Genomic DNA, 15,846 nt, shown 5'->3' on the forward strand with positions numbered 1-15,846 from the left:
TATAGATGTGCATATACATACAGATGTGTACAGTGTACAATCGAAAGTCAAGCCCAACTCAGTGATTACTAAAGTGTTTATGGGAGTGCAGGCAAGAAAGTATCTCAATGCCTCTATCTCTGACACGGACACAAATGGAATCAGACTGTGGAGCAGGACTGCAAGAAGTCTTCTAGTTCATGCCTCACACACACATTCTCTAGAAGATGACCAAGTGTCTCAGAGACTTTTTCAAGATTTTTCAGTATTAGGTATAAATCCCTTGGATGCAGTTTTATTTTATATTCTTAAGAGGACAACCACAGTTGGGTGGGAACAGTCATGTGTGCTAGAAGCAGCTCATACTGAATCTATTGTATTCATCTCCTTCCGACTCTTGGTCGAAATTTGATGATCTCATATTGGTAGAGTACAGTCAGCCATGATGGGAATATTTACACCATGGGAATTGGCAAACACTGTAAATCAGGGCCTTTCCTTCTCCCCTGGAGAGCAGATTTTTAAGCATTTGCCAGCATTTGATGGGAAATGCATATCAAGAAAGTACAGTGAGAAACTGATGTCATAGTATCTCAGAGTTGGAAGGGATTTTAGGTCTTCTCTTACCAAACCTCAGATTTGGTGCTAGAATTCTTCTCCCATGAGTTTCTCCGAGGATGAGGCAGTTACTAACAGCAGATGGTGAGACGAGTTTTCAGTGTTACGTAGACGTTAACATGAAATCACATAGCAGAAAAGGTACTTGTTTTTAAATTCTCTTTTGTCCTTTTTTATTATGCAAAGGAGAAAGTCTCAATTTAGTGCTATTCAATCTTTAACACCTCTCTAAGGACTTGTTGCTCTTCCTTTTAACAGAAAGGGCAGGCCTCAGGCTCAGAGCCTTGTGAAGATTAGTGCCTAGCTGTAATTGAATAGCTTGTTTTGTTTTTATTGTATTTACTTTTATAGTTACTTTCTATTTGTGACATGCAAGAATGGCTTTCTTCCTACAGTGATAGTAGCAAGTTTTCTTTCTATCACGTTTCTAAAATGAGCTCGCTTAGAGACAAATATTAAGTAAGTTGTAATGAAAGTAGTGTAGAGAGATGGCAAATATCCTGAAGCTGGTTTGTGAATGACCAACGTGTCCGGAACACAGATGTACCCTACGTCAAGCCGACTTTGCCTGAATATGCCCAGTGACAGAGAGGTCACCACTCGGCAAGGCACTTCTTCTGTTACTGTAATCAGTGAAACACTTCATTTGAATTAACAGGGACTTTTGTTTTCTTCCTCCCCATGACCACCACCAAATTTAAAGTAAGTGTATTTCCTACAATATTCTCATATTGGGTCAAAACTACTCAGTCCACAAGGTTTCCAGTTTCTATTCTTGGTTTGTCTTTGGCTCAAGATCTCCATTAATTGTCATAGGCTTAGGGTCTTTATGGTGAACTGAGCCATGATGACCTTAAAAGCCGAATTCTGTCCTTGATGTGTCAACATTTCTCCAGTCAAAGCTGTTCTCCCTATACAGGAGGAATTGGTGTCTGTGGTTACCAAGCAAAAGTAGCAGGATAATTTGTTTCTATACCTTACATCTCTGAAATTACAGTCTCTAGCTCCCTAGCTTTGTCCTTTGGAAAACCAGATCCTCAATGTGATATCCTGATACTCAGACTCAGTGGTACTAATCACTGCTCTCTACTGTGGCCTTCCTGTGCACCAGGCACCAAGCTGACAGCTTCCCATGCATTCTCTCACTTACACCTCATGACAACCCTGGTGCCACCTGCTATTGCCACCCCATTCTAAGGATGAGGAAGCTGGAGCTCAGAGAGTTGAAGTCACTCAAGGTCACCTGGCCAGCAAGCAGTGCTGCAAGCTCATGACAAGGATTTCTTACCTCAGACCCTAAGATCCACAATGGAAAGTTGAAGCAGGTGACATGGGGAGGTGCCTGTGCTACAACCAGAGACCCTTTAAGGAAAAGTCTTGTTTTCTAAAGTCAGAGGAATGTGCAGTAAGTGAGTACAAAGCAGGCTGGCTCTTTGCAGGCATCTGACACCTTCTCGTGACCTTCCTATCTTTATCATTAGTGCTTGAGAGAGAGAGATAAGGTGGGGCAGGGGCAGAGCCAAGGAGAAACCCTACTTGACCCTCATCCAGGCAAATGCGTACCTTTCTTCTCTTTCCACAAACATGAAGCTGATTTTCATGTGCTTTAGCCACAAAACTTTTAGCCACAAAAACTCTTTCCCTTGTCAATGTTCAGTAACTAAACTTTTCTCAAAACCTGCAAATGAGCTTTATAGCAGTCTTTAGTGTTTTACCATGAGGCAGAGATATGTCTTCCAGCCCTTTTTTTGACGTTAATCCATTCAGCAGACTTGGCCTGATGCTCAGCTATGTGACAGCCAGCACACTGGTCACTGCGGGTACAGGGAAGGAAGACGGGCACTAGTTCTGTCCTCTGTCTTCATCCCAATAAGTCCTGACACAGGAGGGGAACAGAGTAGAAAGTTCTGTGGGAGCACCTAACTGATGAAGGGGTGGAGGGAAAAGTGTTCCTGACAGGGGGAAGAGCATCTGTGAAGGCCCTGAGGCATGAGACAGCAGGAGCTCAAGGAGCCCCAGTGTGGCCTGTACCACCAGGCTGGCCCATCATAGGCATTCAGAACAGTGGGAATGAATGAACGAATGAATGAATGAATGAATGAGCAGAGTGTAATGGGGCACTCTGGAAAATGAGGATGGAGATGTACACTTAGGCTGATTCATGAAGTCTTTGAAGTCTGTTATGAGGAATTTTGACCTTGAGCCTAACTGTGAGGGGAGGTCATGGATGCATTCTACACAATAGTGATGTGATTATATTTAATTCTTCCCCAAACATGCCAGGCCACCAAGCTGTGACTATCTCACCACCCACCCATCCCAACACATTCAATGTGAATACAAAGCTTTACTTCTCCCCTTTGCTCCCAAAGAGACGAGTCGCTGAAAATGCAGCAGACCCAGGGTACTTGGAGATCTACTAATGGGGGAACCTCTTTGTGCTTGTCTGTGAGCCATGTTCTTGAAGCTGGTCTTGCAGGCATAACCCTGGGTGGCAACTGCCACCCACTGAAAATTAAATTAATTAAAGAAATTAAATAATTGATCAAAGATCTGGAAGTGATTGGATGAATGGAGATTTAAATCCAGATCTGGGCTGGGCTCAGTGGCCCACACCTATAATCCCAGCACTTTGTGAGGCCAAGGCGGGAGAATTGCTTGAGCCCAGGAGTTCAAGACCAACCCGGGCAACATAGTGAGATTCTATCTCAACAAAAATAAAATAAAAAATATATTATCCAGATCTGCTTTTGCCTCTATAGCATCTCTTCTTGGATGTTCTAGAGAAGTCTTCTGGCCACACCCATATTTCCTATTTCAGAGACAGGAAGCTATATAGACCACATGGTCCCACCCTCCAGGCTACAGATGACTGGACCAAAGGGAAACACCTGATACAAGCTGAACCAATCAGATTTCCTTATCTGGAACTTGGACTTTGGACACTGAAAGACAGATCCAGATAGCCACAGAGTATGGAGATGAGGGCCCCATAAGCTCTAGGGCCGGGACAGCTATGATGGGTTGTGTGGGACATTAGAAGGAGCCAGCATAAAGAGAGAAAGAATAAAGAAACAGGTGTGCAGAAAATAGCATATCTGAGCATCCGTGCCCTTTTGAGAGCTCAAGAGACACAGCAAGTAGCTGAGCCTTCCTGTCATTGGATACCATGAGATTTCCTACATTTTTAAAAACTTGAGCTGAATGAACCTGTTTGTTTCTGCCCACCACAGATCCCCGAATAAAACAAAATCTAGACAACACAAGAGACCTTCAAGAGGGCATGTTCATGAGATGGGTGAGGATGTTATAAGCAGATGAAAAGACTTGGGGTGTCCATGGATTTCTTGGTAATATCTCTGCCTAGCCACTTTAAAGAGATTTAAAAGAGATTTTTAAAGAGATTTAAAGAGATTTTAAAGAGATTCCAGGCTCATGCCTGGAATCCCAGCACTTTGGGAGGCCGAGGCGGGTGGATCATGACGTCAGGAGATCGAGACCATCCTGGCTAACATGGTGAAACCCCATCTCTACTAAAAATACAAAAAGTTAGCTGGGCATGGTGGCAGGCGCCTGTAGTCCCAACTACTTGGGAGGCTGAGGCAGGAGAATGGCTGTGAACCAGGGAGGCGGAACTTGCAGTGAGCCAATATCCCACCACTGCACTCCAGCCTGGGGGACAGAGCGAGACTCCATCTCAAAAAAAAAAAGAGACAGAGCTAAGATATTCTGCAGCCAAGGGAGAGTGAAGGCAGAAAGGTGTCAAAGCACAGGGCTGCAAAATGAAAGATGCTTCATTAGGGGTTTGGCATCTGCTTCTTAAGAAAAGAAGAGGAGCACGGCTCAGGCCTTCCTCCTCCCCGCAGCTTCACCACTAATAAAGGCAGCTGGGTGATGAGTTTCTGTATCTGGCAAATCTACTTCATTTTTTGTCCCTCTGTCGACTGCAATGTAAGACAGCTCAAGAAGAAATTAATACTCGGAGTCAGTGTCAGCCCCACTGACAGCAGATCAAGGCTGAAAGACAAATTGCTCATCACAGTTCAGGGAGCCGGAGCTGGGAGAAGACAGACTTGCCATTCCCTGCGGGAGCTCCGGGCAGCTCCCACTGGTGGCTAACTGCAAGGGACCCATCCTGGCTTCTGCCTACCTGTGAAGTTTGCAGGGAGCTGCAAGGGACTGGTCCTGGGGGAACAGCTTGTTGGACATCCTTGGGACCCCTTAATGACCCTGTATTTGCAGCATGTCACCATGTCACTGGTATGACGAAGCCTACTGCCCTAGAAAAGCTGTTTCTGTGCATCACTTATCACCGGCTCATTCCAAGTCATGGATTCTCAATTTTCTTTATGACACCTTGACCACTTGGCCATGAAGGATATTGTGTTTTGTGGGTTGAGTTCTGCACAAGCTCCTGACCAAACATTGAGTGGGGGGCTGATATCCAGCCCTTGCTAAACCATGTGCCCTGGCACGGGGCTGAATCCATTTGGAGAGAGGGTGGCTTTTTCTAATTTGCACAGAAGTGCTGCTTAGATTAATGAAGTCCTGGCAACATTGTATTGTAGAGTTATGGGCTTATTTGTTTATGGTCTGTGTCCCCTAGGTAGAATATTGACTCCTAGAGGACAAGGACTGTGCTGGAAATATTCCATTTGCCCCTTCAGAGCCACTTGCCACCCTTCTCCTCTCTGCTCTGTGCCCCAGGAGAATGGCAAATTAATGACCTCCCTTGCTCTCCAGCCTCCAGTTGGATTCAGCCAATAGAAAACACTGCTAGGAGATCAAAGGTGATATTGTTTGGCTGTGTCTCCACCCACATCTCATCGTGAATTGCAGCCCCCATAATTCCCATATGTTGTGGGAGGGACTTGATGGAACATAATTGAATCATGGGGGCAGTTTCCCCCATACTGTTCTTGTGGTAGTGAATAAGTCTCAAGAGATCTGATGGTTTTATAAAGGGAAACCCCTTTCATTTGGCTCTCATTCTCTCTTGCCTGTTGCCATGTAAGATGTGCCTTTTGCCTTCCACCATGATGGTGAGCCCAGCCACATGGAACTATGAGTCCATTAAACCTCTTTTTCAAAAAAATAAATTACCCAGTTTCAGGTATGTCTTTATCAATAGCCTGAAAACAGACTAATACAAAAGGGTAAGGGGAGAGAAAGGTTGGAGTCTCTGTTCCCAGTCTCATTTTCGCTACATGGACTTGGTTGGTTATGATTCTCTGGTCCTGGCTCCTGTCACATGGCATCTCCCTACCACCAACCTCTTCACTGCCAGTCACTGCTCCCCCTCTGTGCCCTTTCAGGGTGGTAACAGCTCCCTGCTGTTGCTAGCCCCAGGGGACTGCACAATCCCTTGTAGGGGGATCTTTGCAAACAGTCTGTGCAAATAGTCCCTTTATTCAACTCCTCCTCCAATTCCCAATTTGAGTGCACCATCTCTTTCCTATTCAGAGCCCAGTTAAGATAGAGAGACATTGCTTGGTTCATTGCTGTGTCCCCAGCTCCTAGAAGAATGTCCAGCACAGAACAACCACTAACCATTCAATCATTTATTTGTTGAATGAATAAATTATGATCCCTGAAGGTGGCAAGCCTTGGTTTTTTATTGTTTTGTTAAGGACTCACTGGCATCCTCTTTATTCAGCCTTGCAGCTTGGCTGTTGGAAATCAGTCACGAAAACAATTCCTCCCACCTCATCTGTCCATGTTCGGGAGTCCTCAAACCTCCCTGTTCTCATTTATTTCAGATAACAATTAGACCCTGTCGGGAACATTTTTCTTCTGCTTTCGCCCTGGGTAGTTTGCAGGGGTGGAAGGAAAAATAAGTGATACCCTCAGAAAAGCATCCTTTTTGATTTCTGAAAAGCAATGTTTTTCCTGCCATTCTTCTTTTCTTTACACCCATTTGTCAGAATCAGTCTCCTAAATTAGTGCTAGAGGCTGCTTGCTGACCAGGGTAATTCCACTCATTAAAAAAAAACACAACCAGTAACACAGTAAGCCCTCCAGAGCTGTTTAGTCTGGGGAGCCATGGTGCCGTTGCCCCAAAGGTGCACGTCTTTAGGGGTAGCTGTCTGAGGGCTGCTGGGCATAATGACCAGGTGGCAGCATTCCAGTCCTGGAAAATGTGTAGTGTTTTCTCTCCAGGGTTTTGCAGAAATGACGCTGTCAGATAAAACAATGATTTAATGGCCACATGACAGGAGCCTTGAGACTAATGGTACCCAACTCAGAAAAATGTAGGAGACAACTGGAAGGCAATTACAAAACAGTCCGTGCCTACAACTCAGTCATTACCAACCAAGCATCGCGAGGAAGCCTCTCTCCTTTGGAAGGTCAAATTCTTATGGTTCCAAGTGGTTGGGAGCAGAACCGGTGCTGGAAAACACAGGGTGGATATTTCTATGGAGAATTCTCCAGAACCGTGTATATCACACAGAGCACTCCATCCTCCTCCCCTCTTCTCCCCCAACTCTGTCTCTCTCTCTCTCTCTCCCCCTGTCTCTCTCTTTCTCCTTTCTCTCTCTCTCTCTCTCTCTCTCTCACACACACACACACACACACTCCAATTTAAATGATTCAGCTCTTCCACTTTCCAAACCCAGTCCTCACAAAGCTTTGTTTACGCAGGCTAGGCAAAGTGATATTACCTACTTGACAAGTAGCTTTTGATTAAAAACACTGAACTCTGCCCCAGTAATTGTGCCACACACATGAAAATCATTTGAGGGCCTGAAGAGAAGTTCCTCTTTGCCCCCAGGAAACCGGAAATATTGTGTTTTTCTAAACAACAACAACAACAACAAACCCCTCTGTCTTGCATGGTTTGAACAAAACTTACATCTGTGCATTCTAGCATTTGCTAGATTTTTCTATAATGAGCATGTGGGCTATTTTCCAAACGTTATCTTTTTTATGACAAAGCCATAAATTCACTCATTTGTGTTGCTAAAAGGACAAGTGCCATACATAAAAAAGCACAAGTTTATCTTAACTCTCACCCACTGCCCATCTCCCAGCTCCAGAGGCAAATGCTTTTATGTATATGATGTGATTCCTCCTACCCCCTTTTTCTATAGGTATGAATGTGTATATATATGAATCTTCACACATTTTATTTTAAGGATTATTTTGTTTTTCGTAAATGGGATTATACCATATGTATTTCTTTCACAACTTCTAAAAACTTAAATGTCTTAGAGATCTTGGAGATGTTGGGATCAGCACATAAAAATTTACCTAGTTGCTGTTAACGGCTGCCTCAAATTCCATAGTGTTACTGAATCACAGTTTATTTCCCTAGGTCCCCTCTGACGCACATTTCAGGTTACTCTTAATGTCTCACGATTACATGCAATGCTATAATAAAATACTTGTGCATTGTCTATTTGGGCACATAAGCCCCCATTTCTATGTGGGAGAGATAATTATATCAGTTAAGATACTTTTGGCTGCATATAAAAGAAGATCCCAGTGGCTAAGCAATAAGGGTTTTATTTTCTCGTGTTAAGGTGAACTCTGAAGGTTAGAGCAACACAAAGATGGTTAATTCAGCGGCTCAATGTCTTCATCCTGGAGCTAGGCGCTTTCTTTCCATCTTTCTGTTCTGCTTCTCTCAGAGTTGGGAATGCCTCCCCCAGGGATCACATGATGGCTGGAGATGTTCTAGGCGGCATGTGCAGACATGCCTCTTCAGCAGTCCTCAGATCCCCTTGGCCAGGATTGAGCTGCAAACTCACATATACACCTGCCACTGGGAAGAGGAATGAGATGACCGTGACTGTCATGGACCAATTGTGATTCCTTCTCTTGTTCTTGGAAGAAGAAAGTGAGAGGAAACAGATTTTATTAATCAAATAAACCTCCAGAAAATTTGTCCCAAATCACAGCCTACTTGAATATCCAAGGACCAGTTACTTCACATCTTCATCCACCCTTTAATAAGGCATTTAACTTTCTGCCAGTGTGATGGGCAAAGAGGACATCTTGTTGTTTTCTTGTACTTACCTGATTGTCAAGACTGAGGACCATCTATGTATATTCATTGTTTATTTATATTTTCTCTTTGGAGAGTCACCTGTTTGTATTATTTGCCCTATTTTCTCTTAGGCAGTTTGCTGCCTTTTCATTGATTTGCAAAGTTTCTATATGTACCTCTTGGAAACACATATAATCAAGACATTTTAAAAGGTTCTCAAGAATAAACACTTAAATTATGTATCTTTGTTCTTACTTTGATTCTCAAGTGCTTCTCTAACAGTTTGGGGAGCAGAAGAAAATCCATTTCATGGAATAGGTTGTGGTGACATGCTTTCTAAATGGTGTGCTTCAGAACAAAAGTTTCTAGACAGATGTTAAAATGCAATTGGAAAACACTGCATAAAATCTCCTACTTTTAGAGTGTCACCATGTACAAACAGCATAGGGATCAGCTCTGTTTTGATCATGACCACTACCTTCCTTGTGAGCTCATACCATCATTTGCCCTCTCTGAGTCTTACTTCACTCACTGTAAAATAGTCCCCCCTCTTGGCTCTTCCCATGCTCACGCACATTCATGGCTTCCCACAGTAGCACCTGTGGCTCTCTGTCTGTGGTCTGGGGCAGTTCATAAGGGACAAGAAGGCAATGCCTTAAGGAGCATCCCTCTACCAATGGCAGACAAATGATAACAGATAAGTACCTGAGTTGCCTTGCCTTCAGATGCAAGAACTCTGAGACATCTTCGATATCAAGAGTCAACAAACTACAGTTCACCAGCCCAATCTGGCCCAAGACTTGTTTTTATAAATAAAGTTATATTGGAAGACAGCCACGCCCATTTCTTTACATATGGTCTACAGTTGCCTTCATACTACAAGGGCAGAGTTGTACAAGCGACTGTATACCCCCCAAAGCCTAGTATTTATGGTGTGGCCCTTTCTAGACAAGTTTGCTAACTCCAACTCTATATTATTCCCCTGTGGTGCCAACAGGGTTGAGCCCCAAGTTGCCCATAGTGGTCACCTGCTTGCTCATTAACACACCTTCCTCTCCTTGTCCCACTCTCCTATGGGGGTTTCCCAGGATCACCTCCCAAATACACTACTTGTGCTCACAAAGCTGTAACATGCTAGACTTAGAAAAGAAGTCTAGGCTTAGAAAAGAAGCAAGTAGAGTGGGAAATGGCAGGGGACTGTAGACCATGGTGAGTCTGAGCCCCTGAGCCCCAGACCCAAGGCATCTTTAGGGTTAGCCCCCCGCCGACCTCCCATCACTTCCACAAATCACCATCAAGACACAGGCATGCACACATGCACACACATACACAGAGCAAGCTTGCCATTCATTTGGGTAGTGGCTTTGCACACATTACCATTAGTGGCTGATAAACTGAAAACTAAATGGAAAATGCAAATGGAAGACAAAGATGCTTTTCTCTTCTCTGTATCAAGGAAAACACCTTGACTCCTGGTCAGTGTGTGACCGCATGAAAGAAGTAGACTTTCTCCAGAGGGAAATATGTCTGTTTAGTCTGTAATGATGCATATTTTCATATATAAAATAAATAGGTCATCAAATATCTCTCCTAAGGGGGGAAGGGCTCCTAACATCTCACTGTTACATGTAATGCTACCATAATGCCACTCTCAAATCATAGAGGACGAGGCTTCAATATACCTCGCATCTTCCCGCCTCCAGGCATTTGCACAGGCCATTCCTGCTGCCCAGACCATTCCCTTAATAAACACACTTTTGTCCTTTTTGGGGTCTGTTTAGATACCACTTCCCCAAAGACACCTTCCCTAATCCTCCCTGCAAGTTCTCCCCGTCAGTAAGCAGATCAGGGCCCTCTAACACTGTGTTTGTTGTGCTTACTAAATGTATCTATCCTGGTACTCACTATAATAACTAAATAAATGTTTAATGTCTTTCTCTCCCACCAGTCTATACATCACATCTCTCATGTTTACAGTCATAGCCCCAGTGCCTGACATTTACTGGATAATCAATATATTTTTTAAATAGATGAATCAGTGAATGGGTGAATGAATGAATGAATGGACAAATGAATGAATGTGGATGGACCCCTCGGAGAATCCAGTGGCCATTCTTTCAGCATAATTATGCCAAGATGAGTTCTTTGATGACCAAAAGAAGCTCTCTGCTTCTCAAATTCTAATCTGCAAGAGGAATCACTTGGAGATCCTTGTGGAAATGCAGATTTGAACTCAGCAGTTCGAAGCAGGGCTGATACTTGCTTTTCTGATAAGCCCCCAGGTGACACAGATGCTTCTAGTTCCCGAGCCACACTTTGAGTAGCAAGGAGTTAGATGATCTTAAGCAAGAACAGTGGCAGGTGCATTTATTTTTAAAGAGCTCATTCCTTTTGTCTTCGCTGACATTTATTTTTACAAAAGTTCTAAAAAGCAGCAATGCTTCCAGGCGGGGCAGCCATGCCACTTGGCTTAATTTCCTGCTGTTTAACCTCAGGCCAACTAGTCAGACCTCAGTATACATTCAGAATTTTGTGTGATGCCATTTCTCATTTTGGATTAGGTCTTGACCACGTTCCTCAACAAAGCACCCAGTTCTGCATGACTTTACTTTTTATAAAAGGTGAGGGGAGGATGTGAGGATGCTGAGATGAACCAAATTCAAGATGCATCAGAAAATGGACTCTTACCCACAGTCTCTGAGGCTATTCTGAGTTCCTCTAAGCCACAGTGGGACCAGCAGCACCTACTGTCACCATTCATGCCAGTGTGACTTCTTTTTCCAAGTATGTGTCTATGTGTATGTGTGTGTATGTCTTTTCTTAAAACGCCATCCACGTCTGGGTGCTTTCAGTACTCAGAGAGTATATTCTTAGCTGTAGATCCTGAGGACTTCAACACTAACCATCAAATTGCTGAAATACCAGACAAGGCCTCAATGTCTTAGGCATGATATAACATGGATATAATGTTAGAACTTGGGCTGTAGCCTCAGAATGATCTGGATTGGAGAGCCACCACCCATACCTCATAGCTATGTGCGTTTGGGCAAATTACTTGTCCCTCTTGGGCCTCAGTTTCTGCCTCTGCACAATGACAGCAATAATAACCTCTACCCAAAAGGGCTGTTGTGAATGTCAAACAGAAAAATGCATGTAATGTGCATGCCGCGGAGTAATGTGCATGTAACGTGATACTGCGGTGTCTGGCACCTAGCAAACGAGAGCTATCGTTATCAGTGTCATTACTGTTGTTGGTACTCCTACAGAAAGCTAAAAGAATTTTGTTGTGTAGGTTGACAGGGCTTTCCTGTATTAGAATTAGCGAAGGTCAGCGGGGCGCAGTGGCTCAAGCCTATAATCCCAGCACTTTGGGAGGCCAAGACGGGCGGATCACGAGGTCAGGAGATCAAGACCATCCTGGCTAACACAGTGAAACCCCGTCTCTACTAAAAAATACAAAAATCTAGCCAGGCGAGGTGGCGGGCGCCTGTAGTCCCAGCTACTCGGGAGGCTGAGGCAGGAGAATGGCGTAAACCCAGGAGGCGGAGCTTGCAGAGATCACGCCACTGCACACTCCAGCCTGGGCGACAGAGCGAGACTCCGTCTCAAAAAAAAAAAAAAAGAATTAGCGAAGGTCCAGTATCTTTTTCTTCCCTCTGAGCCCTGTAGAAATGCTTGGTCTGAAGTGGCCACCTTCTGGAAGCCTTCCGCAGTGGGGCCCCGCAGCATACCAGTGAGTCATGTGGCATATCTGAGTGCTCGAGACAGCTGTGCATTCTACTGGTTTGCTCCACTGTGCAATTCGGTGTGCAGTATTGCCGAGGTCAGGGGTCAAAACCCAGGACAGGGCTCTGGAAGTATTCAGCTATCTGTGATTATAAGACCAGCCAACTCAGGCCCCCTCAATCATAAGTAACATAAACCCTTTCAGAGATCAAGAGAGGGGGATTTATTCTAGAAACAAGGGGTGCCCTGTGGAGTTCAGAGGTAGGAGCTGCTGTGGGACCTCCTAGTGGAGTGGTCCCAGGACCTAGGATATCATTGGCCTAAGATATCCATCACTTCATCTTCCCCCAAATCTACCCTCTGTAGCCCAGCAGACATGGAAGAGGGTGCAGCTACTCACGGAGACCCTGTTTCTCTGAGAACTGCCTCCCATTGGACTGTAGCCAACTTTGAACTAAGTGACACAGCTCCACTCTCTTCACCTCTGCTGTGAAGAGAAGTGGACACTTGACCCAAGCTGGACCAATAAGGTTCTTCCCTGAGAGTTTGGAATTAAGGCTGAATTAGTCCTGGCTGGTTTTCTCATCTGTAAAATGGTGATAATAATAGTAACATTTTTCTAGTAGAGTTGTGATGGAGATCAAATGAGAGATGCCATGTCAAGTTCTTACCCAACACAGGGCGCATAATAAGCACTCAATAAAATGACTGTTATGATCATTGTTATCCCCAATACCAAACACCATAGCATAAGGCCTAGCACAAAGTGGTGCTCAATAAATATTCATGGGATGAATGAATCAATCAATCCGGGAATGCCACAGGCTGCAATCAGCCATGCGAGTTGATGCTCAGCCATAGCACTGCATGGATCACATGTTTGTACAAAACTTCTCTCTGGAAAACAGTAGACTTTGCCTCCTAAACAAAACCAAGGTGAACATCCTAACCCTGGGTCTCCTGTTTGTGAGGTGCAAGTGCTATATAACAGTTTTGTGGCCAGGTGCAGTGGCTCATGCCTGTAATCCCAGCACTTTGGGAAGCCAAAGCAGGAGGATTGCTTGAGACGAGGAGTTGGAGATCACCCTGGGCAATATGGCAAGAATCCATTGCTACAAAAGTACAAAAAAAAACGAAAAAATCAGACAGTCATGATGGCACATGCCTATAGTCCCAGCTACTTAGGAGGCTGAGGTGAGAGAAACACTTGAACCCATGAGGTTGAGGCTGCAGTGAGTTGTAATAGCACCACTGCACTCCAGCCTGGGTGACAGAGCAAGACCCTGTCACAAAAAAGAAAGAATTCTGAGGGTTGCCAGGTACTCATAATACATTTTACAGCTCATTAAATCTCTAGTTAGACAAACTCAATCATGTGTTTTTGTTAAAATGAGATTTGGGCCATTTCAAAGATTTCATCGTGCAGGAAATATGGTTTAAGTTTTCCTTGGAAAGGGAGGAGGGGGAAAATGCATTTCACAATAGCATCCAAGAGTTCCACAGCGTATTTCTGATTTTATACTTCCTGCAGTCATTCTCTCTTTCACAAATGATTCGTTGTTTTGCTTTCACTGCTCCCGAATAGTATTTATTTTGTCTGCGTCTCCACCTACGCCCTAGGCTCAAAAATGCACATCCTGGAGATTTGTACCTGCATTAAACAGGGAGCATGTTTATATTTTTAAAATGTAGCTGCAGTAAACAACTTTTGAAATGTACATGGAATAAATGCAGACGAACATGCTTAATCAACTCGCCCTTGGAGAGAAAGACACAGGGAAAGCTTTGCAAATGAAATTTTCTCCCAGTGGCTTAGAAAAGAGCCTTCAAAGTGGCAACTCATGCCCACACCTGGACAGGCTTCAAGAGGAAAGAAATATCAGTCTGGAGCTTCCTGCTTTTGTGTGACATTTTCAGTGAAGGGATAGAGCAAGGAAATAAGGATTCATTTAATAAATGACACAAGGTCAGATGACCTCTTCTGGTGCAACCGGGCTACAATGAAGCCTTCAGACTTTAACCAGCACCTTCAGAAAGTGCGCACTCACACACACCACCTTTGGTGTTGTAAAACAGTGTTTAACAGCCCTGATCATCTTGAGCTTAAGCATTTTAGAGTCTCAAGATGCTGGAACTATGACAGGCCCTTAATAGGCCCCCAGAAAATATTTGTGGAACTACTAATCATCATGCTAGATAAAAAATGACAGATTCCATTTACTGATAGCTCGCTACATGGCAGGCATTCTGTGTTCACTAAATTTAATTGTTACAACTGTACTGCAAAGCAAGTATTGTTATAAGCACCTTCACCATAGTAGAAATGAGAATGTAGAGGCTCAGAGAAGATAAAGGACTTGTCCAAGGTCACTCCACCAGGAAGCAGAAGCTTGAAGATTTGAAACTTATGTCTGTCTGATACTAAAATCCACATTATTGTTCTTGTCTCCCCAACGTCTCTCCTTTTTCTGCTTAAAAGCATTTTCCCTAGTTCCTTCTACCTGTTACAAAGGAAACGGGGTAATTTCATGCTTCAAGGGATCTGCATGCTTAGCGTCCACCCACCATGTGGTAGTCCAGGCAGGGACACCATGCTTCCGGCAAAGCCAAAGGAGACCTCTCACTGCCCCCCAGGCATCCCCTAAAAGCACAGTTGCACTTTCTAGTTACTCCCAGAATGAATACCCCCCTGAATATATAGAAAACAGTAATTCTCATGGGTGACCGAGGCATGGCATGCATGACCATATGGGCAACTGGTGTCCCCAAGACTGAATAGGAAAATTGAGTATCTTCGTCTTTCATGTCCTTTTTATCCTTGCCACCTTCCAGCTGTTGCATCTCCTGTTAAATAATGTCATTTCCCTCCAACTTTCATTTAGTCAAGCAACAAACACTCATTGATCCCTTACAAAGACAAGACCAGCTCTGATCTCAGGATCAGACCCCTACCTGAATAGAGGCAGATGCATAAAACAAGTAACTTTGGTGCATGAGCTCAGTGTTCCAAGAAGAGAGACTTGATCAATATGCTCTGGAAACACAGAGAAGCATGACTAACTCAGCCAGTAGAGGGAGAATTGAAGAAGGGGGTGCTTAGGAAGGCTTCGTAATGGTGATGATATTTAAGTTGGGTCTTGAAGGATGAGTAGTTTTCCAAGTGAGAGAAGAGAGAAACAGCATTGCCTACAGAAGGTATAACGTGTTTCCAGGAGCTCAGAGTGTTTCGGAAGTATTCAGAGTGGCTGCAGAAAAGAGTGTGTGTCGGCAGAGTGCAACCAACAGATGCAAAGTCATGAATGACTCTATAGAACACCCTGAAGAATTGAGGCTTTGCTTTGTAATCCATGGAAGCCACTGAAGGGTCTTGAGCAAGAGCATGTGTATCAGAGAATTCTTGCACCACTATAAAGAAATACCTGAGACTGGGTAATCTATAAAGAAAGGAGGTTTAACTGGCTCACAGTTCCACAGGCTGTACAGGAAGCATGATGCTGACTTCTGGCAAAGGGAAAGCAGGCCTGTCTTACCAA

The 15,846-nt window shown here is 44.1% G+C and overlaps 1 protein-coding gene and 1 long non-coding RNA gene across 7 annotated transcripts in view; one reads left to right on the forward strand and one right to left on the reverse strand.

Moving 5' to 3' along the window:
* Window positions 1–15,846, forward strand: part of CCDC60 (coiled-coil domain containing 60) — a 205,289-nt gene that overhangs the window by 43,387 nt on the left and 146,056 nt on the right. The gene's annotated exons all lie outside the window — the stretch shown is intronic.
* LOC119623777 (uncharacterized) overlaps window positions 8,106–15,846 on the reverse strand; it is a 213,796-nt gene continuing 206,055 nt past the window's right edge. For all 4 annotated transcript variants that reach the window (XR_005239825.2, XR_005239827.2, XR_012094602.1 and 1 more), the window contains one exon: window positions 8,106–8,362. This is a non-coding gene — a long non-coding RNA (uncharacterized lncRNA). The remainder of the gene's footprint in view (window positions 8,363–15,846) is intronic.

Source organism: Chlorocebus sabaeus, chromosome 11 (assembly GCF_047675955.1).
Source record: "Chlorocebus sabaeus isolate Y175 chromosome 11, mChlSab1.0.hap1, whole genome shotgun sequence".
Taxonomy (NCBI): domain Eukaryota; kingdom Metazoa; phylum Chordata; class Mammalia; order Primates; family Cercopithecidae; genus Chlorocebus; species Chlorocebus sabaeus.